We start from the raw sequence: 24332 nt of genomic DNA on the forward strand, positions 1-24332 counted from the left end.
TTAGAAGTATTTCACATGCGAAGCAAGTAATGATATGAAGTATTTTAATCATATAATGGTCGCTTATTAAATTTGGAAGTCAAACGAGTTGCGATACGAAAGTTGACAAAGGGCGTCGCAAGTTAAGTTTGTAAATTTCACTGAAATATAGGTCAGATGTCGCGGAGCTTTTCTCTCAATATACTCGGATTTATGGGGTGATCCACCTGCCAAATTGAAGGTCTATGAGTCTAGTTTCCATATCATTTTACCGTTTGTCGATATGACCTCAGAGTAGAGAGATATTCGCATTTCCGTCCAAGGATGTAAACTGCCACGGGACAGAGTGCATGGTCGGTGGCAGCTTATTCCCTTTTGTATAAAAGACCCCCAAATCGTCTGGGACCTTCATTTTTCTCTAAGATACAAACCCTAAAAAATCCCTATAATCTCTCAAACATTTCTCCATCAATCATAAGCATATCCAAAGGCTAATCAAGTAACTTTAACGTAAGGAATCACGTGGTAATCGTAGAATCGTCGTTTCTTCGTTGTTTCGCTTTTCGGAAGAAACCTTCAACTTGAAGTAATCTATGTTTTTGAGTGATTCTTGAAGTTGAAGGTATGTTCTACCCTTCTCATGGTTCTCTTAAGCTTCTACAAGTAATTAACCTAGAAATTGGAGGAGAAATCCCATAGGACAAGTCTTTATTAACTCTAAGAAACTCTTATGAATACACTTGGTTGTTTGGGCTGGTTTACATGGTTTTAATGCATTTTTTGAAGTTGTGGAGTTATGGATGGAATGTTAATGAGAAATAGGAGTAAGGGAGAATAAAAATAGTAGTCTTGAATGAAGAAATTGAACTACAAAAGATCCTACCAACTTACTCCCGCAAATTGTTCGACGAAATGCCTCAATGAGTATTTCCATAAGCTATGAACTTGGAATTGATCCCAAATTCATCGTATGATGTACGTGATCATTCGTAAAGCATTTGAGGACTCGAGAAACCTGTATAACTTCATCGACGAGGTATGTAGGGCTTTTCTCTTCTTTTCTTAGCATGGCTAGAATTCAAATGTGTTTTTTTGAAATGTTATCCCGTTAACTTGTATCAATCATATCCAAGAATGAATGAGCTAATCTCTACTTCCTATATGAATTGTATAAAATAACTCTCTATGATTCAATATTCCATTTGGTTATCATTTGAGAGGTCTTCAATTAAACATGTATCAAGGTTATTCCAAAATGATTAACCTTACTTCTTCTCATGAATAGTTCACATTGAAATATTTTCTCACATTCCTTATCCTTCTTGTTTACCGAGAGAAGTATAATGTTCATCGTGGTACTTTTCCCATTAAAGTTGAGTTGATTTCACTCCCTAATGTTGAAGCTTGTTTCCTTGATTTAAATATGGCTTGTGTAGTTGTACTTTCCCGCACCTCGTATCTTTCTTGTCGATTGGAAAAAGGTTGTTCACTATGTTATTCTTCATGTTGAGGTTGAGCTAATGGCATTTTATTCAGTTGAGCCGATCTTTATCACTTATAAAATCATTATTGAAGCATATCTCCTATTCTCCACGTGTTGTTTCTTGAACTGAAAAGATAAAGAACGTAGCGACATTAACGATAGTCAGAGGGTAACGACGACAGGTCACTCCGACTCTTTTTATGATATCTCTTCTGAGGTCAGTCTTGCATTGCACATATATATATGTATTTATTTTCATTACCGAGCCATGATATAGTCGGTCGAGTACGGCACCTATTGTGCACACTACTGCAGTGGGCAGGTTATGATGATACCCCGAATGTAGGATGCCCCAGACGCGGGATGATATGATATGTGGATCGGGCTGCACGTTCCGCAGCACTAACATTTATGGATCAGGCTGCACGTTCTGCAACACTAACATTTATGGACTGGGCTGCACGTTCCTGTCACGACCCAACTAGTGGGCCGTGACGGGTACTCGGAGCTGGCTACCGAGCACCACTCACAATGCTATCTATCATACCCAACCTGACAACTATCATTTTCGACATAGGACTTGTCATAACCCAATTTCTGAATCTCCCAACATGTGTATATATATATATATATATATAAGCTGTCTGAGTCATATATCATTACTAGCCCGCATCCGGGTATCCCGCATCCGGGATAGTCATCTCACGCTGCCCACTAGTGGTGACTGCCCGACCAATTAGGCCCGATGTAACTATCATCATCCATAAGCTGTTCACTTACGCCCAACATAGTGGTGTCTGCCAGGCCAATTAGGCCCGGTATAATCATATATGTAAAAATAAGCATGCATGTGAGCCTAATCAAAGCTACAATCATATCGGAGTGACGTAATTCATCATCACTATGTCTCACCTTGAAGGAGCTAATATCATAAGGTGAGACAACAACAATAAATAACATTAATGAATTCATGAAATAAGATTGTTAACTCGTAATAGCATCATCTCATAAGCTCCGGAATCTCTGAAAAAAATAGAATCATCATCACCATCATTATCATAGAACATACCTTGTTTCTAATTCATGAAGGACTCTTAATAATCTTAGACTTTCAACTTTGGAATGTAAGAAGGTCATAGAAGTATAGAGGGAAAATCATAATATAGGAGTCATGCCTTTGAAAGAGAGAGGACTAGACTTAACATACCTTCACATCTTCTTGACCACTGAACTCTCTCCTCCCAAGCTCATGACTCTACGTTCAAGAGAATTCGTACTAAATTAGCTCATTGAGAACATGCTTAAATCTAGACTAGAGAGACTAAAAGGCTAACGAAAATTGGGCAGCATCTCCTTTGTTTCGACAACTTCCTTCATATAATAAAAACTCCCGAACTTCAATAACAACACCCACAATATCATAATCAACAACTTCATCAAGCTAGACATTATTTAATTCTTAAAATCCCCTTTCAAAGTCATCCATAACCATAATTATGACACAGCATCATATTCATTCACATATATTGCTTCTACAACATCTTTAATATCATCCATAGCAAGATTATACTCATTACATATCAAGAACTATGATTCAAGTCAAGTTAATAATCAAACATACCACTATTTCCATATTTGAACTTCATACTCTACTTTCTTCCATCCAAGTCTTTCAACCACTCAATGTTCTTAATAACATGGAATGAATATAAAACTCACCTTTGATTATGTAGGAATGGGCTTTGGATAAGAACACTTCACTTGGAGAAAACCCCAACTTCATTTCCAAGGAAATTTCTAGCTTCCATCAACCCTAGTTAGTATCCTTGCACTTGATTCTACTAGTTTTTGGTATTTGATCTTTGATCTCCCTTGAATTTGTGTTGATATGGTGTATAGAATATTCTAGAGGCTTCAAGAGGTGTGGAGGAAGTGAGAAATGAAAAATAAGAACTTGGGACTTATATTTATAGTTGCAAAAATCTGACCCGTAATGATTTTATACAGACACTTATACGGTCCGTATAATTTTATACGGTCCATATAAGTGACCGTATAAGTCCATCAAATATTGGTCCATTCTGTGACCATTATACGGACCACTATACGGACCGTATAAAGTTATACGGACCGTATAGTTGGTCGTATAACTCACCTTTTTTCCGAAAATGCTCCCGTCAATTCATTTGATCTCCGATCCTTATGGAACCTTCTTAACATTTGTCTAACACTTCATTAACAATTCAAGGAACCTTATAACTCATCCTCAAGACCTTACTAAATAATCGTTAGCTCGATAGTTACAGAACCTTTCCCAAACACAACTTATACTTCACTTTCCTTTGACGAACTTAGTCTCACCAATTCATATAACTCCACATTCTTATCGCATACACTTTTAATGCTACCAAATATCCTTTTTATGGTCATAAGAGCTCCATGCTAACCTTATGCTTACTCTAGTCTACTCACAGTACGACAACCCAAATTTCTGAGGTGTAACAGTTCCTCAGCGCTAACACTTATATTATATATGTATGAAAATGTTTTTTTTTTTAAAAAAGCTAAGCATGCATGATATTCGCTTTGAGAGGCAATCAGATATACAAGTTACTTTTCCTATCTTATGTTCCTTCCGTACTTTCATTATGTTGTTATTCATGCCTTACATACTCAGTACATTATTCATACTGACGTCCTTTTGTTTAGGGACGCTGTAATCATGCCCACAAGTACAGGTAGACGGATTGGTGTACCTTTGCTAGTAGGGTACCAGATGTTCAGCGGTTGGTTGTTGCACTCCATTTCTCCGGAGTTGTTGGTCAGAGTCTTGAGTAGGAATGCATGCATGTATATATATTATGAGTATGGCTATGGGTACGTCGGGGCCCTGTCCTGTCCAGTTGATGCATATTAGTGCTCTTAGAGGCTTACAGACTATCAGTCAGTGTACAGGTGTTGTGTTTGGCCTTGCCGGCCTTCTGACTAGTTGTCTTTCTTGGTTGCGGCCTGGTCGGCTCTAGTTATGCATATATGTGTTGTTGGGCCTTTTCTGCTTGCTGGTTGACGTAATATACTTCTTACAATTGTTATTCAGTGGCCTTATCGGCCTATGATTCATGTTACAAAGTTCAGATATCATAGTTGGTTCGCTCGGCCCTTCGAGTGCCGGGTGCCGGCCACACCTCCCAGGTTGGGGTGTGACAAACTTGGTATCAGAGCAGGTCTGTCCTAGGGATGTCTGTAAGCTGTTTCTAGTATAGTCTTGGTTATGGATGTGTAGCACGCCACATTTATTATCAGGAGGCTACAGGGCATGCAGGTTGCTACCTTCCTTGAAATCTAGATCGTGCGGTTAGAGCGGAGTCATAAGTATTTAAACTTTTATTTCTCACCTTGTTTTTCTTTTCAGTAATGCCGATATGGAAGAAAGGTAAAGCTAGCAGAGAATATAACAGGGACGCTGGAAAAAGGTATTAGTCGCTTTCCATCTTCTAATGTGAATCCAAGAGCTTCGGAGGTTATCTTGTAGTGAAGTAAAGAAGTAAAGAGTTTGAACGAAGGCAGTCAAGGTATGATTTTTTGTCAATGATTTTCGATGGGCTAGTATGAGTATCTAAGGTATGTCCCCGGTAATACGTACGAGGCAACAATCAGAATTTGTAAACCCGACTATTGAAGTTGTTTGTATTGTATTTGGGCTGCCTTGACTTGATTAGATTTAAAAATTTGTATCCGACTGTTGATGAGATTATGTAATATTTTGAGATATATATAGTTAATACAAGTTGTGAGTTGAAGAAATAGATGATGATGTTGTGTTATAAACAGGTATTATATGACAACTTGACAGGTTGAGCTTACTTTTGTTATACAGAGTCATAAGAAATATTGTTAGGTTGTGATTTGGTATTGTGGAAGATGTTCCAAGGTAAGATATCCTTTTCTCTTTATGTGTGTGGTTCGATGATGTCATAAATCTAAGATGGGAGAAACGAATAAATGGTGTACTTGAACTGATAGTTGTATCGTGTGTATATGTTGAGCGAGTTTTGTTATATTGAGTGGCGGGAAATGTGACGTATATGTATTCATGCGAGGGTTGATAGTGTAAAATAAAATTTAAAAGGGAGTTAGAAAGGGTTAATGTCGTAAAACTATGTTAAAGCAGGCTCACCGTTCGTCGGCTAGTTGATAGACTTCTTTATGTTGAGAATAGTATTGCTTCTCTATTGTAGATTTGAATTATAAGGAATTACCCAGGGATGGAGGACATTATGGTAATAATAAGTGAAGGAAGAATGAGAGAGAGCGGGCAACGACTTGATAAAATTAAGTGAAAGAGGAGCGATGCAGAATAAAGTCGATGACTCTATGAATATAAGGTAATGCTATTACCATAACAGGAATCTATAAGTTGGAATAGTTAAATTGTTTCGGGAAAGTTTTAGGTTCGTAGGAATATTGGAAGCAAGCTTCGAAGGAAGTTCCGCATCGAAGCGCAGGCCGATACAACCTGCGGCCACCAGGACACCACCTGCGAGACACAGGCAGAACGTGCGGAGCCGTAGGTGGCATCGCAGACCTTGACAGGGAGTAAGGTCGGTGTTTTAATTTGGGGGCTTGTATGACGATCACTTAAGTTATACTTGGAGACCTGTGTTAATGCGCTTATGAAATTTGTGGATGATGCCTTCAGTAGGAGTGGTGAGGAAAAGAAACGGGATTGGCAGGAAGAGATGTTATAACAAAACAATTATTGATTAATAGGAATACGAAGGAGACCATGACATGAAGGGATTATAAACATAGAGGAAATGGGTGACGATATGGTGTTTGAATAAGATTCCTGGAGTAAATAAAGGATTAAGGTTAATAGAAAGATAGAAAGGGAACAGGCTAGATATGATAAAATATAACGACAAGAAGCTGGACAAAAAGGATGATAACGGTAAGAATCCAACTAGCAAGGTGGCGAGCTACATAATCCTAATCGGTGGACTTGGAAGCCTAATGAGATTAGGTTAGAAAACGAAATGCCTCTGGAAGAAAGGTGAGCTTTATGGAAGAAAAATCAACATTACAAGATATCTTAAGAAGAAATTGAAGCATAAGAGATTCTGTAAAACGGATAAGAAATTGATAGATAGCTTGTAAATTATATAGACGTGAGGGCGAATAGCAACAAAGGAATAAGAAAAAGTGTGACTCATCCAAGATAATACCTTGCATGAAAGCTTAAAGTAAAGGAGTGTTTTGATAATAAGGGATAAAACCAAAAAGGGAAGTGAAAAGTATCGCAAAGCTAATAATAGTCACCAACGGGTACGAGAGAAAATATATCGGCATATATATGAATGTGGGGAGTTCTTGCAGTAAGAGGTTGACTACGAAGGATAATTAACTGAGGACAAAATGTTAAAAGACATGGATTCTATCTCGACATGAAAGGGTAAAGCAAAAAATTTCTTCGATACGAGGGATGTGGTGAAGGAAAGTAAGTTGACACACAAGGAATTTTTTTTATTTTTTTGGAAAGAATAAGACGATAGGAACAGAAGTTGTAATAAAGTAAAGTCTTTGGAAAATATTGAAGGAACGATGCTCAATAAGGGGGGAAGCTATCAAAGGAAGTCTAATGTACCCGGTAATTAGAAGACGTCAGGGAAAGTTACGTGAATGAAAAAGGGGACAGTCATCGAAGAGAAGATTAATGTAGAGGGAGTAGCGATAATTGCAAGCAAGTTCAGGTTTGAGAAAGCAAATAGAAATTTCAGATAAAGACCAAATAATGAAGACAAATAAAAGCAAATTGAGAAGAGACATAGTTGTATTTAATATACAGAGCACTGGGGAAGTGGAGGCATGAACACGATGTAACCATTGTAAGACAGATTCGTTATTCAAGCTAAGGATGTCGGTGCATTAAGTCCCGAAGAAAAAGATAAGTAACGTTGCTAATAATAAGATGATACGAACCGGACCAAAGGTATTAGTAGATGAAAGGAACTAGAAGTGAAAATGGATATGACAACAAGGTATGAAGAGTATCGACAAGGATTGAACCATTGGCCCGTTATATGCTTAGGATATAGATGAAATATGTCACTTAACTATGCAAGGCATCTAAGAAATAAGACCGACAAGTTGTTAGAAAAATAAGCCATTACACTCAGTTTGGGTTGGAGGGTGTAAGCTATAATACGGAGTGTTATTTCAGGATTAGGCAACGCCCATCGGGAGTTTAGTTTCCTTGAGAAATCGTGAGTAGAACTAGTTCTGGTCTGTTCAAACTACGCTCATGGTTGAAAGATTTTGCCAAATTAAACAGAAATAAAATGACTCAATCTCGTAGGATTCCAGTCCTTATCTTACCAAACTTGTGCACAATTGTAAAGGCCCTTCCAAGAAGATATATGTGCTCATACTAAACTTACAGGTAACATAGGTGGTTTGAGTTCATCCGTAGTAATCGTCACCATTCGAATATGTAACTCTTAACAAGAAGATGGAGTCATAATTTGGTACAGCAAATAGTAATAAGGAATGAAAAAGGATGAAGGACTAAACATCACAGTCTCCTTTAAACATCTTAGCGATATTGACAAGTTTCTCAAAGCTGACAGAAATTCTATTCGAGTAACCGGCATCCCAACTTTGGAATTTCACTGTAATCACCACCAATGAAAGGCCTATTGAGACTCATCGAGAAAGGTAGACTTACCTTGCAGTGGGACCGGCTAAGTGGTTGATAAGTTTGGTGTGCTTAAGAAATTTAAAGTAGTTTATCCGGTGTTCTGCACATCTAAATATCATAAGTACCCCATCACTACCCCTGATCCTCGAAATCATCATTTACAAGCTGCAAAGTTGAAAAAAAATGCATTGCCAATAGGATAATATGGAGGAACCGACATAAGGAGACAAGGAAGATGTGAAGGCTGGATACCCCTCCCTCCCCTCCAACCTGTTTCAGACTTCAGATTTATACCGACACTCGTGTGTTAAGATACCTCCTTTACAGTTATATATATTGAATTTTTATATATCTTGTTAGATTTTATTGTTGAGACAGATAAGGCCAGTATGTTGTAGACTCCAGCAAAGGACGATTGAGGTAAGTTATGGCTAACCTATTATGACTTTTGTATAAATAGACAGTTGTGGGGGACCAAATTGATATTGTTACGCTGTTGTGTGGCCCTGTGTGGCTTTGGGCATTCGTTTGGGTTGTTTGACAGTTTTTGGATAGTCCTATTTACAGAGGAAAATCTGTCAAAATTTTTGGAAACTTCAAGAGTTAGAATATCCCTCAACATTCGAGGACGAATGTTCTGGGAGTGTGTTACACCCCGAATTTTCGCATGTTAAAGTCGCATCATGAGTTAGTCAACGCAAGTTCAAAAGAAATTATTTTGAGGTTAAAAGGGATTGAGCTTATTAATATGAATGGTTATAAGAGTCTATAAATAATATTAGCAAGCGGCGGAAGGTTTGGGGGGTGAAAGAATCAAAGAAGGATGAGTTTCGTCAAAAGTTGGCAAGTAGGGAATACGATAACTTGTACTTTTGGGTGAGATTAGGAGTGCTTCACATGCTAAGCAAGTAATGATATGAAGTATTTGAATCGTATAATGGTCGCTTATTAAGTTTGAAAGTAAAACGAGTTGCAATACGAAAGTTGACAAAGGGCGTCGCAAGTTAAGTTTGTAAATTTCACTGAAACATGGGTCAGATGTTGCAGAGCTTTTCTCTTAATATACTTGGAGTTATGGAGTGATCCACCCACCAAATGGAACGGCTATGAGTCTAGTTTCCATATCATTTTACTGTTCATTGATATGACCTCAGAGTAGAGAGATATTCACATTTCCGTTCAAGGATGTAAACTGCCGCGGGACAGAGTGCATGGTCGGTGGCAGCTTATTCCCTTCTGTATAAAAGACCCCCAAATCGTCTTGGACCTTCATTTTCTCTAAGATAAAAAACCCTAAAAACTCTCTATACTCTCTTAAAAATTTCTCCATCAATCATAAGCATATCCAAAGGCTAATCAAGTAACTTTAACGTAAGGAATCACGTGGTAATCGTAGAATCGTCGTTTCTTCGTTGTTTCACTTTTCGGAAGAAATCTTCAACTTGAAGTAATCTCTATTTTAGAGTGATTATTGAAGTTGAAGGTATGTTCTACCCTTCTCATGGTTCTCTTAAGCTTCTACAAGTAATTAACCTAGAAATTGGAGGAGAAATCCCATAGGACAAGTCTTTATTAACTCTAAGAAACTCTTATGAATACACTTGGTTGTTTGGGCTGGTTTACATGGTTTTAATGCATTGTTTGAAGTTATGGAGTTATGGATGGAATGTTAATGAGGAATAGGAGTAAGGGAGAATAAAAATGGTAGTCTTGAATGAAGAAATTGAACTACAAAAGATCCTACGAACTTACTCCCGCAAATTGTTCGACGAAATGCCTCAATGAGTATTTCCATAAGCTATGAACTTGGAATTGATCCCAAATTAGTCGTATGATGTAGGTGATCGTTCGTAAAGCATTTGAGGACTCGGGAAACCTGTATAAGTTCATCGACGAGGTATGTAGGGCTTTTCTCTTCTTTTCTTGGCATTACTAGAATTCAAATGCGTTTTTTTGAAATGTTATCCCGTTAATTTGTGTCGATCATATCCAAGAATGAATGAGCTAATCTCTACTTCCTATATGACTTGTATAAAAGAACTATCTATGCTTCCATATTCCGCTTGGTTATCATTTGAGAGGTCTTCAATTAAACATGTATCGAGGTTGTTCCAAAATGATTAACCTTACTTCTTCTCATGAATAGTTCACATTGAATTATTTTCTCACATTCCTTATCCTTCTTGTTTACCGAGATAAGTATAATGTTCATCGTGGTACTTTGCCCATTAAAGTTGAGTTGATTTCACTCCCTAATGGTGAAGCTTGTTTCCTTGATTTAAATATGGCTTGCGTAGTAGTTCTTTCCCGCACTTTCTTGTCGATTGGAAAAAGATTGTTCACTATGTTATTCTTCATGTTGAGGTTGAGCTAATGGTATTTTATTCAGTTGAGCCAATCTTTATCACTTATATAATCATTATTGAAGTATATCGCCTATTCTTCATGTGTTGTTTCTTGAATTGAACAGATAAAGAACGTAGCGACAATAACGATAACCGGAGGGTAACGACGATGGGTCACTCCGACTCTTCTTATGATATCTCTTCTGAGGTCAGTCTTGCATTACGCGCGCACACACACATATATATATATATATGTTTTTATTTTCATTACCGAGCCATGCTATAGTCGGCCGGGTACGACACCTATTGTGCACACCACTGCAGTGAGCAGGTTATGATGATACCCCGGACTCGGGATGCCCGACGCGGTATGATATGATATATGGATCGGGCTGCACGTTCCACAGCACTAACATTTATGGATCGGGCTTCACATTTCACAGCACTAACATTTATGGACCGGGCTAAACGTTCCTTAGCACTAACACTTATATTATATATGTATGAGCATGTTTTTTTAAAAAATAAAGCTAAGCATTCATGATATCCTCTTTAAGAGGCAATCAGATATACAGGTTACTTTTCCTATCTCATGTTCCTTCCATGCTTTCATTATGTTGTTATTCATGCCTTACATACTCAGTACATTATTCGTACTGATGTCCTTTTGTTTGGGGACACTGTGATCATGCCCACAGGTACTGGTAAATGGATTGGTGTACCTTTCTTGGTAGGGTATCAGATGTTCAGTGGTTGGTTGTTGCACTCCATTTCTCCGGAGCTGTTGGTCAAAGTCTTGAGTAGGAATGCATGCATGTATATATATTATGAGTATGGCTATGGGTAAGTTGGGGCCCTGCCCCGTCCAGTTGATGCATATTAGTGCTCTTAGAGGCTTACAGACTATCAGTCAGTGTACAAGTGTTGTGTTTGGCCTTGCCGGCCTTCTGACTAGTTGTCTTTCTTGGTTGCGGCCTTGTTGACCCTGGTTATGCATATATGTGTTGTTGGGCCTTTTCTGCTTGCACGTTGACGTAATATACTTCTTACAATTGTTATTCAGCGGCCTCGTCGGCCTACGATTCATGTTACAGAGTTCAGATATCACAGTTGGTTCGCTCGGCCCTTCGAGTGCCAGGTGCCGGCCACACCCCCCAGGTTGGGGTGTGACATAATGTCCTTATGCATGAGTGTTTCTGAAAGTATGGTAATGAATATGTAATTTAACTTCTCTTAAATTTTCTTTATCCAGGAAGTTGTGATGTAATACATTGGGTGGACAATTTCTCCATGTCGGGAGAACTTTACCTGCATAGAATAAATGTTTATACTGCAGCATTGTGATTTCATGTTGTTACATCAAAGTCTTCCGTCGTGTATTCGGACTATCTTGAGTAAAAATCAAGATGTCATATGGAAATTTTCTTCATTTCGTTACTTTCTTCCTTTGATCGCACTGGTTTTTAATTTGGGTGTTATTCTTTTTGTCTCAAATACTGTAATGTAGTCTGTAATGCAAAAGTCCACTATCAAGATTGTTGATATGATGAAGTGGCCGTTCTGAATCTCAGGGTGGTCCAATTATTCTATCTCTGGTTGTTAAAAAATGTTCAATCTCTTCTGTTATCCTTCTTTCCAGTAAACCTTGTAATTTTATTGTTGAAAGCAAGGGGATATGCTTATTTGACATGCTTCAGCATGTATCATTGAGGAGTTAAATTCTTGGTTTATATACTTCTTAGTTCTTAATCTTCTTGCAAGGTTTAGGAGGTTTTTGGTTAATATGATAAAATTTTCTTTGTATTTGAGAACTGATTCATAATTCCTTAGTTGTCCTGGATGAGAAATAGATGAAAAGTTAATTGGAGGACTAAGTACAAGGTTGTAGCCTTTTAATAGAAGAATAATTGAACTAGAGCAGCAGACTAGAACAAGGAATTCAAAAGAACCGGGTCTAGAATTGTAGTATCATTATGTACATTTTAAAATTTCACATAAGATACATGGTTGGAATCTATATTAGAGGAACGAGTAAATATTACCAGCCATGAAGCAATACTGATTATCTAATGACACATTTGCAAAACTTGAATAAAGGAAGTGATCCAAAAGGAATTGTGTAATATTGGTTCAGAAATGTAAAGTCATACTGATGTTAGCTAAAGTATTAAATCTATTGACAGAAAATAAGCATAAAATGTGAAATTGACTCCCTAATAGATAATGTTAGGATGTAATGCACAAAAGTATTGTAGACAGTAAAACTGGAAATTTCCCTTATTTTTTATTATTCCCCTTATGCATTGTTGTTTTCCAGAATATCATTTCTGTTAACTTTCTATAATCTCCTTATATTTGAGCTATTGTGAAGTTGAAACTTTATGATTCATGTTAGTATTCATTTATCCAACTTACATATAGTCCTTTTTATACTTATAAGGAAAATTAAGATTCATTTTTAATCATTTCTTTTTTCTTTTTATAAATATGAGAACTAAGTTTGATTTGGTATTCCCTATGACTGATAAGATTTGTTTAATTGGTACAATTTATGGCAGGAGCTATGGCGTGTCAATTAGGAATGAGGACAGGCTAAGCTCATGGAAAAATGACAACAGAGAGATCAGTTTCATGGTCCATACATTTTGATCATATAACTATGTGTCATGACCTATTTTGCTTTGGCCGTGCGGGCACTTACTTTTCCACCTCGGTAAACGAACCCTCAACCCAACAATGAATAAATACACAAAGAATGAATTTAAAATAGCGGAATAGAACAAATACGTAAGTCTCACGATATATCTATATATAAGTAGTAGTAAAAGTGTGGAAGACAATAAATACCTCCAGGGTCTAGTCTGAATAATACAAAAGCATCTAAGGTGAATAGTATAATCTGGAATACTAATACATAAATGTCTGTCTCTGAAATAAAAGTAAGACATATGATAGGAAAGTCTTCAAGGTCAGCAGACGCCATGCTCACCCTGAAAACTCGAGAGGAAGCTGAAGGGTCGATCAGCCACAGGTCAAAGAAGTAGATCCGACCTGGTACTCTGCATTCATAAAAGAATGCAGCAAGTGCAGGTCAGTACAAACAACAGTACTGGTAGGCATCATCGGCCGACTAAGCATAGTTAACACAATTCAGAAAATAAAGCAGATAAGCAAGGAATCTAACAAGTATAAGACAATATGATCACAACCAAGTATCCTTCATCGCCTATTTAAAGCATCTAAACCCAAATACGTCAAGTCCGAATATATCCGATCCAATCCAATCATCACAATCCAATCACCAAGAATCTCAATTAGTCATAATGCAATGTAGTGCAATGATGGAATGAATGCAATGTAATTCCATGCAGATGAGGTGTACATATGTACTCCGGACGGAAATATCGACGTCTCGGTAGCATAACCCAGCGTGACTTGTGAAGTCTAAGTGCCACCCATCTCGGATCTTTGCCCAACAGACAGACGGGACCCTGGCTAATTGCTCACAGGGGGAGTCTCAACGGCACCACCCTGGGGGACCCGCGGAGTCCATGCACTAACAACAATTCCTGTATATCATCGGAATCGGCCATGCAACAACGATGTCGGAATAGATCATCGGACATTGGCCATCTCACAATCACTCAAGTAAAAGAGTCTGTCAGATATCAGTATCACAACATCAACGATTCCGGAATTAAACCTCGGACATCAGCCTTCTCAGAATCACTCAAGTGAAAGAGTTTATCAAATATCACTTCCATACAATCAACGATTCCGGAATTTATTTTCGGACATCGGCCTTTTCACAATCACTCAAGTGAAGAGTTTATCGAAATATCAGTTTGCTCAATCAACGATACCGGATCATCACCGGGTATCGGCCATGCATCATGAATGTGTGAGAATGCGTGCAATGCGTATATCAATTATGCACAGCCAAGTTCAATATCGCAAGTACCAACAAAGGGGTACGCCAACAATGTATCATATCACAATACCAACAGTGGTATGCCAACAGTATATCAATATCACAAGTACCAACAAAGGGGTACGCCAACAATATATCAATATCACAAGTACCAACAACGGGTACGCCAACAATGCAGCATAGTTCAAATACCAACAACGGTATATCAATCCTATCTCAGTCAAGACAATAACACATATTTTGATATCGACCAATTACTCATGGTATCAAACCATCACAATAGAACTATCAAATACACATAACGGGGTGGTTGGTCCCTGTTGACACCTAATTTTTACCTCATAAAACATATATTTTAATTTTCATATTTTCCAAGTCCAAGACGGAGTAAGGATGCCCTTAAAAAATTTAAAATCCCGAGAAAATTGCAAAATTGACGTTTAATTATTATTTTTCACAAAAGTTAACAATTACAAGAAATTACGAGTTATTTACTTTCACAAACGTTATTTGAAAAGAAGATACATATCCCACTCCGTCTAACTTGAGAAAATTATTAATTAAAATGACGAATGAATTGCGGCCCATTTTGACCGCATTTTTTACATTCCTAAAAATTATCCGGAACTATATCAAGATTAGGCTCGTTTTGAAACTAATTTTCTAAATTTGAGAATTTTAAAATTTTAATTAGCCTGAATAACTATTTTTGCTTAGTAATACGCGTATTTATAATATGTAGTTTCTAATTGATTTAAATTAGGGAGGGGGTTTTATTTATTATTTTTAAAAAAAATTAATGGGGGTTAATGTTAAAAAGGGGGGGGGGGGGTGTTTATTTAACAAACTTCACACCCCCACCTTTTATTTCATTTTCACCCGACTCCTTCGTCTCCTGGATGAGGCGATTTGCGATCCTTTTTAGGGTTCCCTTAACTGTGCCTTATTCATGGCGATTCGGGGTCTTTCTCGGCCAATTTCTTGAGTGGTTTTACTCTTAATCATGGTTACTCATGATTTCCAGGTTTATTTTCATTTGAATTTCGTATTTATGCCTAAATTGAATCATGCTAGGTTTGTTACTCAGATTCTTTATGTGCTTATGGTTGCCATGGGTAGAGCCTTGAGCCCTTGACCATCTTGTGCACCATATGCATTAAGATAAAGAATCTAGGGGAAACCTCCTAGGTATTTCACGGTTAAGGTATGAATTTGGGGATTTTATCCTCATTTTACGATTTGGTACAGTTGTACCGTTAGATTGTACAAAATTTGTTGTATTTGTACTATTTTGGTATTTCTGATTTTTATTATATTTTTCGTAGATTTTAGCGTACAATTAGTTGTCACTTTTGTTGTCTTATTTATGGAAAATTCGAATTTCAGGGGTAGAGACAAAAATCTGGGGTTTTTTTTTGGGGTGGGGGAGGGGAGGGGTGGGGAATTCCGTTTGATATATTTTTTACCCCTAGCTGAAGGATTTGCCTATAAATAGAAAGTTTTGTTCATTATAGAGGGACTCTCTTTTCGGGGATACCCTAGAAAAAATACTAAGTATACTAACCTATACATCACTACATTCCTACAATATACCCTAGATATACTATAATATACAATATACAAATGCTAATATACTTTACTATATATCCTACACTACTAAAAAATATACCATATTTTCTAGAAAGATTGAAGAAAAGTTTAAGGTCTTGGTTAGTGTTGAAGTTTTGGACCCCAATCCCCCCTTTGATCTTTTGATTGCCCCATAGAAAGGTACTAACTTATCCTAACCTTCTTATAATCATTATTTCAATTTGTTTAATGCATTGCTTGCCTTTATGTGATTCTAAAATTGTTAAGATTGCTTTCAAAGAATTTAATGTGGTGCCTATTCATATGAGATTGTTTCTTTGATCATTTGGTGCAAATCTTATTTGGCTACTGTTTCTTTAAGAGTTTAAGGCTGCTGTGTTATAATGAGGAAGGATAAGAGGGCCCTTATATGTTAACTAGTGGGTTTAATGTAGAAATGAAGTTTAAAATGAAGTAGATATTAGTTTGGTTTGTTCTTTTCTTTTTCTGTGTGTGTTGGTTTTGGTTTACTGTTTCATTTGTGGTTTAGAGGGTTGGAGTGTCATCTGGTCATTTTGGAACTACTTGGGCATTGGTTGTATGATTCTTGTACAACCATGGTCTTGTTTTGTTTGCGTTAAGTTCATTTCAAGTTTGTTGATGGGTGCTAGACCACTTGACTTGATTTATAGGTAGTTATCTTTGATTATCATCTAGAGGCTGTGTGGAATATTGAAAAATAGCTTGTGTTCTCATGTTTATTGATAATAATGGGGACTTAGTATAAAAGACATCCTAAAAGGACCAAGAAATAGTAAAGGATCCTTTGAATAAAAACTGGCTCTGAAAATGACTTCGAGCCTCATCTGTGTTTTAAAGTTGTTTGTTTGAGTATATTCTTGAGATTGTTGATATATTCCATATGTCTGAACTCTGTGTGATCCTCTAAGATCAGTTTTGACTTAAAAATCACCTTGGAATTTTGAAATGTATTACCTGTTCTGTATGGTTACATACACTTGAGTTAAAATAAGTTTAAGTATTTGTCTTCCCTTGTAGTGGTCTGTTGGAGTATAACTTTTGAAGTTTGTGAGGTTTGTCACTTGTTTTAGACTTATATGACCCCCATGACCAATACAGATTTAAAAACAAACTTGAAAAATCTGAAATATGATGTTTGATCTTGTATTGTCTACCTATATGGAACTAAGAAGGTATTTAGGTCTTTGGCCTGTTTGTTTTGTCTATGAACTTGTTCTTACTCTTTTAAGATTGATTCTCTTCAAAAGGTTTGCAAAAAATGGCTTTCAAATCCCTAGACCATTAGTTTGTCTATAAAATCTTATGAACCTTTAAAAGTTTTAAACCTTTGATTTTTCTATTCTTTACTAAATGGATGTTAAGACAACAAGAAGAAGATCCATGTGTTTATGTGATTGCTTGGGTTCACTTGTATACATTTTGTCATCCTTAGACCTTTCTAAGCACTTGGAAAGGTAAAAATCATTCACCCAATTTGCTTTATGGATCTTGAAAATTGTTAAGTGTGGATTTGAAGCCTCTAAAACTGAGAATTTGTTCAAAATAGGGACTTGATGAATCTGTAACTTGTCTTGTTAATCTATTTAGAATGGTGTGAGTCTTATTTGGTCTTATGTACGTGCCTCGCTTGTCTAGATTAAAGAACATCCCCTGCTGAGGTTGCCTTGATTAATTAGATTTTAAATACTCTTACCTGTTTGATCATATAGAAGTTAAAGACACATAGAACTAAAACCGAACCTAAAAGGGTGCCTGAGACTAAGTATAATGATAACTTAGGTCCTCCTTTCTTTTTTTGGGTGATTGATCTTGGAGCTTGCATACACTATTCCCTACTCACTATTTTGTTCATATTGTTTCTAAACACACCATCATTTGACCTAGGAGGGGTAGGATGTACCTTTTTTGTTTACCATATGAACACTGAGCCATTTTTGCCTCATCATTAATAGTGTGCTTGTTACAAACTATACCTGGGTTCTGTTTGGAATTATTAAATCATGCTAAGTTCTTGGGAGCTGGTTTATGACCAAGCTGTCCTTTAAAAGGTTACCTAAAGTGTTTAGAGCTTGCGATACTTATTATAACTTGAGCTTGTGCCTTGACTTGCATTCTAGTTTAAGAACTGAACCTTTGGTCAAAACTTCCCTTTTGAAGTCATACTATGAATTTGCTAAAACTGGACTTTGCTGAATACAATGCTAACTGAAACTAAAATGGCTTTAAGGAGGCAGATATATCATTTGCATACTTGTGCCCATCTTGTGGTTTGCTTGGGAATTTCTGAGTTTCTCCTATATCTGATTCCTACTCTTACTTGCTTGCTTGAGCTAAAATATGCTTCACCACTCCTTTCACGGTTAACATTACTTGCTTCATGACCTAAAGGATGTGCTATTCCCTCTTGGTTATCCTCTGATTGCTTTCAGAAGTTGTAGCATTTGACATGACAGGCCTTGTTTGAAAACTACTTGGTTCTCTTCCTCTTGCATTAGTCATGTCCTCCTGTGGCATTCTTGCTCTAAATGTATTGATAATTGGTTTTGAGATTGCATACTATAGAGTTTTGGCCTTTTTGTCTAGCTAGCCTTGATTGGCAGTGGCATACCCAATTTTGAGATGTGGGGATTTCTGGAAAAAATTTGAAGCTTTATGTGATTTGTGTGTGGTGGTTTAGATGACTATATAGTATATTAGTGAGTGTATATGAAGGGTATGCCCTTCAATGGTTTTTGCTCTTCATTCTAGAAAGTATACTGATGGTATATTTTGTATACGCAGTCTTGATACTAGAATTTCTTTTGTTTGAGGGGTATATTGGCATTATATCATGTATATCAGAATTTCCACACTCAGAAAAATTTGAGAAAAATAGGGAGTATACCAGAAGTATATCATGAATATCACCCCTTAGCACTTAGAAAAATTTTAGGAAGAGAAGGGTCTGGGCTTATTGATTGGGCCTGTCATTTGTGTTCCCATACTAGACTTGTCACTGCTATTACTTTTTGGGCCTGTTCCACATCTGGGCCGTCTGATTATTTGATGTCATGGATCATTAGTGGGCTAGGCCCAACAAATTGTAATTCATTTTGCTTTGTAATAATTGTTAAACCTCTTTATTTTGTACTTAGTTTAAAGGGGAAACTACATAAATGACAAAGTTCTGGGCTTAACTCAAGCCACATAGCATATGTTTCACCAATTACATTTGGTAGCAACAATCAGCAATAAAGCGCGTGTATACAAATTTTGTTTTTTCGCTGTATACATGAATACAGCGCTGTATTCGTGTATACAGCGAGTTAAAATTTGCCAAAAATTAACAAACAATATTTTTCGGTATGTATACAACAAATACAGGAGTATACAACATAGATACACCAAAAATATTAACAAAAACAGGCGAAAAACACTGTATACAACATATGTACACCAAAAAAAAAAAACGAAGACACTCAAAATATTGAATACAAAAAATAAAATTGATTGTATTCATTTGTATACAGGCGTTAATTCACTCTATTCATTTGTATACAAAAAGATCTTTTTCGAAAAACGCGAAAAATATTATATACCGTGTATGTATACACCGTATGTATACACAGATCTGGAAAAAAAAAAACTTCCAAAAAATATGTATACATTTTATGTATACACTGTATGTATACACAGATCTGGAAAAAAACTTCCGATCAAAAATTCGGATCAAATCTGTGTACACCTTCTTCTCGTTCACCTTCTTTTCTCCGTCATCATTATTGTCACCTTCAGATCTGAAAAAATCTTCACTGAAAGGAAAGTAAGCTCCGGTTGGCTGTGGTTGGTGTTGTTCTTTGTGGTTTGCCGGAGAAGTAAGCTCCGGCGACTTCTCCAGCGATGGTTGCTGTTGTTGCTGTTGCCAGTGAAGAGGAGAAGAATGGCTGTGGTTGGTGTTGTTGCTGTGGTGAGAAGAATGGTTGTGGTTTTGTTGCTGTGGTTCGCCGGAGAAGTAAGCTCCGGCGACTTCTCCGGCGATGGCTGCAGCCATGGCGGCGGAACAGTGGGGGAGAAGGGAGATCTAGAGAGAGATGGGAGGTTTGGGTTAGAAGTGAATAGTGTGTCAACTTTGTGTGTGTATATATATATATATATATATATATATAGTTACTAAATGTCATTAATAGACAAATGTTCGCTATGAGAAGTAATTAAGTTAAACTATAGCTACTAAATGTCAATACCCACTGTATGTTTGTTATGTCATGTAGTTATCCCTAGTTTAAATTGTGGATGTATACTAATGTTAAACATACCCTTTGCATTTCATACCTCTCAAAACCCGTTGGTGGGCTTCCACGAGGCCCACCAATGCGTATAGATCGAGTCAAACACGAATCATGGACAAGCAAAGCATTTGGAGCGGGATTTGGAATGGACTTAGAATTTTGACGAGTATTTTTTCTGTTGGGCTTGGTGGTAACTCCCTTAAACTTTGCAATTCATGCTTTATATTATCATTACATGCATTTTAAATTTCATATTGGAACCCACATGATTAAACCACTTATTAGAATTGCCCAAAAAACAATTTTCATAAACTAATCAACATAAGCATGGTATAAAGTTAGAAAAAACTGACTGTTTGAATTTTAAAAGGACTGAATCTGTTTAATCTAGAAGACCTTGGGACTGAAACTGACGTTTTAAAAATTGAAGGACTTGGGATGACATGGACCGCTTTGGAATTGTTGGACCGATTTCGATATTCTTAAACTTGTATAAAAACTTGCATAAAACGGATAAAAAATGGGATAAAAGTTGGAATAAAATTGGATAACCTAATATAAATGACTTGGTATAATTATACATTATGTACGAAAACTGTTTTTCGTATAAAAAATATTTTCTATACTTAATACACTTTTTTTTCAAAACTATTTTGGGTGGACTTACGTAGGGTCCTACTTAGGCTAATAGCCTTCGGGTATTAGCCTAAATGTTCTAGTCCGACACCCCCAAATGCCCAATTTTGGGCAAACATCTACCACTTTTGATTCTTGAAACGCGCTATTTTTGCATAAATGACTAATATTTATTTGCGGAAGTATTAAACAAAACTATTTTCTATCACAAACCAATTTATATCTATATGAACATATTATTAGAACCCATAGGTAAACCGCGATTAAGCGGATCCTTAATACCGGGATGCCTAACACCTTCCCCGGGGGATCACCAGAACCCTTACCTAGACTCTATGCAGATTAGGTTTCTTTTAAAATTATCATAATTGTTTTAAATGAACCCTTTTTTACTCGATTTTTCCTAATTTCCTAAAATTAGGTAGCGACTCTAAAAATAAGTCCATTTAGAGTACCATTATGTAGAAGTATATTTTTTCCTTTTTCCGCATTTACGATTGACAACCGTACTTCCCCGGGACACTTTCCTTTTTAAATGAGGCAAGTGCAAATGCAAATCGGAAAAAATATCGAACCGCTACAGTCCCAACACACAATAGGGCCCAACCTAAAACAATATACAACCTAACTTCATACCCAAAGGTTCACATGCTGTCTCCGACATCATAATCTAAATATGTGCTTGGCCATACGAAGTCTCACCAAAGGTAAGACATAACCTACCTGGACTGCCGAACCGCAACACCAACAACTCACTCCTTTGCTTTGCCCTTCCGTTGAACCTCGGAACCAAAGTAGTCTAAGCATAATAGAATTCTATATTAGAAATCATGAAGAGTGATACTAATATTGCTACTATTTCAATTCGGTCCCTTTTAACCATAGAAATTGGGGAAACGGGCCCACAAGGGCAAAACGGGAAATTCGGGGGGAAAATACCAAATTAAGTACTAGGCAATCATAATTCAACCATTAATTGTTGATTTAGCCCAAGGATTAGCCTAATTTCTGATTTCAAGCAAAACCCCCAAATTAGGTGTAAACCCTAAGCCTTTGATTCCGAATTCAACGCTAAGAGTGAAAGATATATGATTAATAAGCTTAAATTCATCAAATTTTAACATAAACATCATTAATTTCCTCATACATGAGCCTAAGGGAAAGTTCATTAAAACCCTCATTCAAATTCCATCTCTAAGGGATTGCTAAAGAGAAGGGGGAAATCCAAGATGATTGTGATTAAGGAAGAGTAAAGGATTAGGCAAGGTTTACCTCCAAGAATTTCTCCAAATTTATCTCCAAGAACAGTTTCCTCAAGCTCAAATATCGAGATGGGAAATAATAAGGGTCTAAGACTTATTTGAAACACATTTAATGAAATATAACTGCCCATCACCGCCACGGCGATGGATGCCACATACGGCGGAGCCAAAAATGCCTCGGGAGACCGCCACAGTGGTATGGCCAACAATATACATGGCCGCCCCAGCAGCCAACTCACCGCAGCAGCGGTGCTGCCATTGCGGGCACGAGACACCAGAATCCCCCATTTTTCTAAGTCTTCAATCGAAATCCTGGGTTATTCCCGAGGCCATCTGCTCTCAAACCAAACACACAGACCCACACAAAAATACGTTGTGAACGCGCTCGTGGTCTCGTAATTTCCAATGGGGGTCTTGTTGACCGAGTCAACTCCCAATGCCTTAATTCCAATTTCCTATCCCAAGTCTCGAAATGCATCCGAGTACATTGAGAACCGAACCAAATACACATACAAGTTCTAAACGACCATCCGGACCTCTTGGAATTGACGAAATTTCAAAAAAGGTCCGGTTGCCCAAAAGTTAACTTTGGGTCAACCATTTTTCACTCTAAGCCTATATTTCACAAAAGTTGCTCGAATCCGGTCTAGACACCTCGGGAAGTGTGTCAACATCCCTTTGGGTCAAAAGAGAGCTAATAAATGCTCGAAAATGCCGGAGAGACTATAACGACCAAACGGGTCGTTACATCAGATACCAATTGAACCGTTGCTCGTCCTCGAGCGAGAAAGAAGAAAAGTAGGGAAATACCTGAATCAGTGAACAACTGGGGATATCGGCTACGCATATCGGACTCAGTCTCCCAAGTAGCCTCTTTCACGGGGCAGTGCTTCCATTGCATCTTCACAGAAGTAATCTCCTTTGACCTCAACTTTCGAACCTACCTATCCAAGATCGCGATAAGCTCCTCTTCATAAGTCAAATTCTCATCAAGCAATATAGAATCCCAACGAAAAATGTAGGTACCGTCGGCATAGTATTTCTTCAGCATCGAAACATGAAAGACCGGATGAACTCCCGCCAAACCTGGCGTCAATGCTATCTCATAAGCTACATCGCCGATATAATCCACAATCTCAAACGGACCAATGTACCTGGGGCTCAACTTGCCCCTCTTACCAAACCTCATAACACCCTTCATGGGTGAAACCTTCAATAGAACCTGATCACCAATAGAAAACTTCAAATCCCGGACCTTCCGGTCCGCATACATCTTTTGTCGACTCTGAGCTGCCACAAGCTTGGCCTGAATAACTCACACTCTATCAAGGGACTCTCTCAATAGATCCGTGCTCCAAGGTCGAACCTCGAACCCATCGAACCAACCAATCGGAGATCTACACCTCCTACCATACAAGGCCTCAAAAGGAGTCATACCAATACTCGAATGATAACTGTTATTATACGCAAACTCTACCAAGGGCAAGTATTGATCCCAATGACCACCAAAGTCAATAACACACGCTCTCAACATGTCCTCGAGCACCTGGATGGTCCGCTCGGACTGGCCATCGGTCTGGGGATGGAAGGTTGTACTAAGATCCAATCGAGTACCCAACTCCTCATGAAATGCCCTCCAAAATCGGAAGGTGAAGATAGTACCCCGATCAGATACAATAGAAATAGGGACGCCATGTAATCTCACGATATCCCGAATATACATCTTAGCTAAGTTCTCCGCGGTATAGGAAACCTGAACGGGAACAAAGTGAGCGGACTTAGTCAACCGATCCACTATCACCCAAATAGAATCAAACTTGCCAAGGGTCTTCGGAAGACCCGTGACAAAATCCATGATAATCCTCTCCCACTTCCACTCGGGAATGGGCATCCTCTGAAGCACCCCACCGGGCCACTGGTGCTCATATTTTACCTGCTGACAATTTCCACACTTAGCCACAAAAATTAACTATATCTCTCTTCATACAACGCCACCAATAGTGCTGTCTCAAGTCACGGTACATCTTAGTCGCTCCCGGATAGATGGAATAGCGAGAGCTATAGGCCTCAGATAAAACTAACCGAATCATATCACCAACACGAGGAACGCACACGTGTTC

Source organism: Lycium ferocissimum, unplaced genomic scaffold, assembly GCF_029784015.1.
Source record: "Lycium ferocissimum isolate CSIRO_LF1 unplaced genomic scaffold, AGI_CSIRO_Lferr_CH_V1 ctg3470, whole genome shotgun sequence".
Taxonomy (NCBI): domain Eukaryota; kingdom Viridiplantae; phylum Streptophyta; class Magnoliopsida; order Solanales; family Solanaceae; genus Lycium; species Lycium ferocissimum.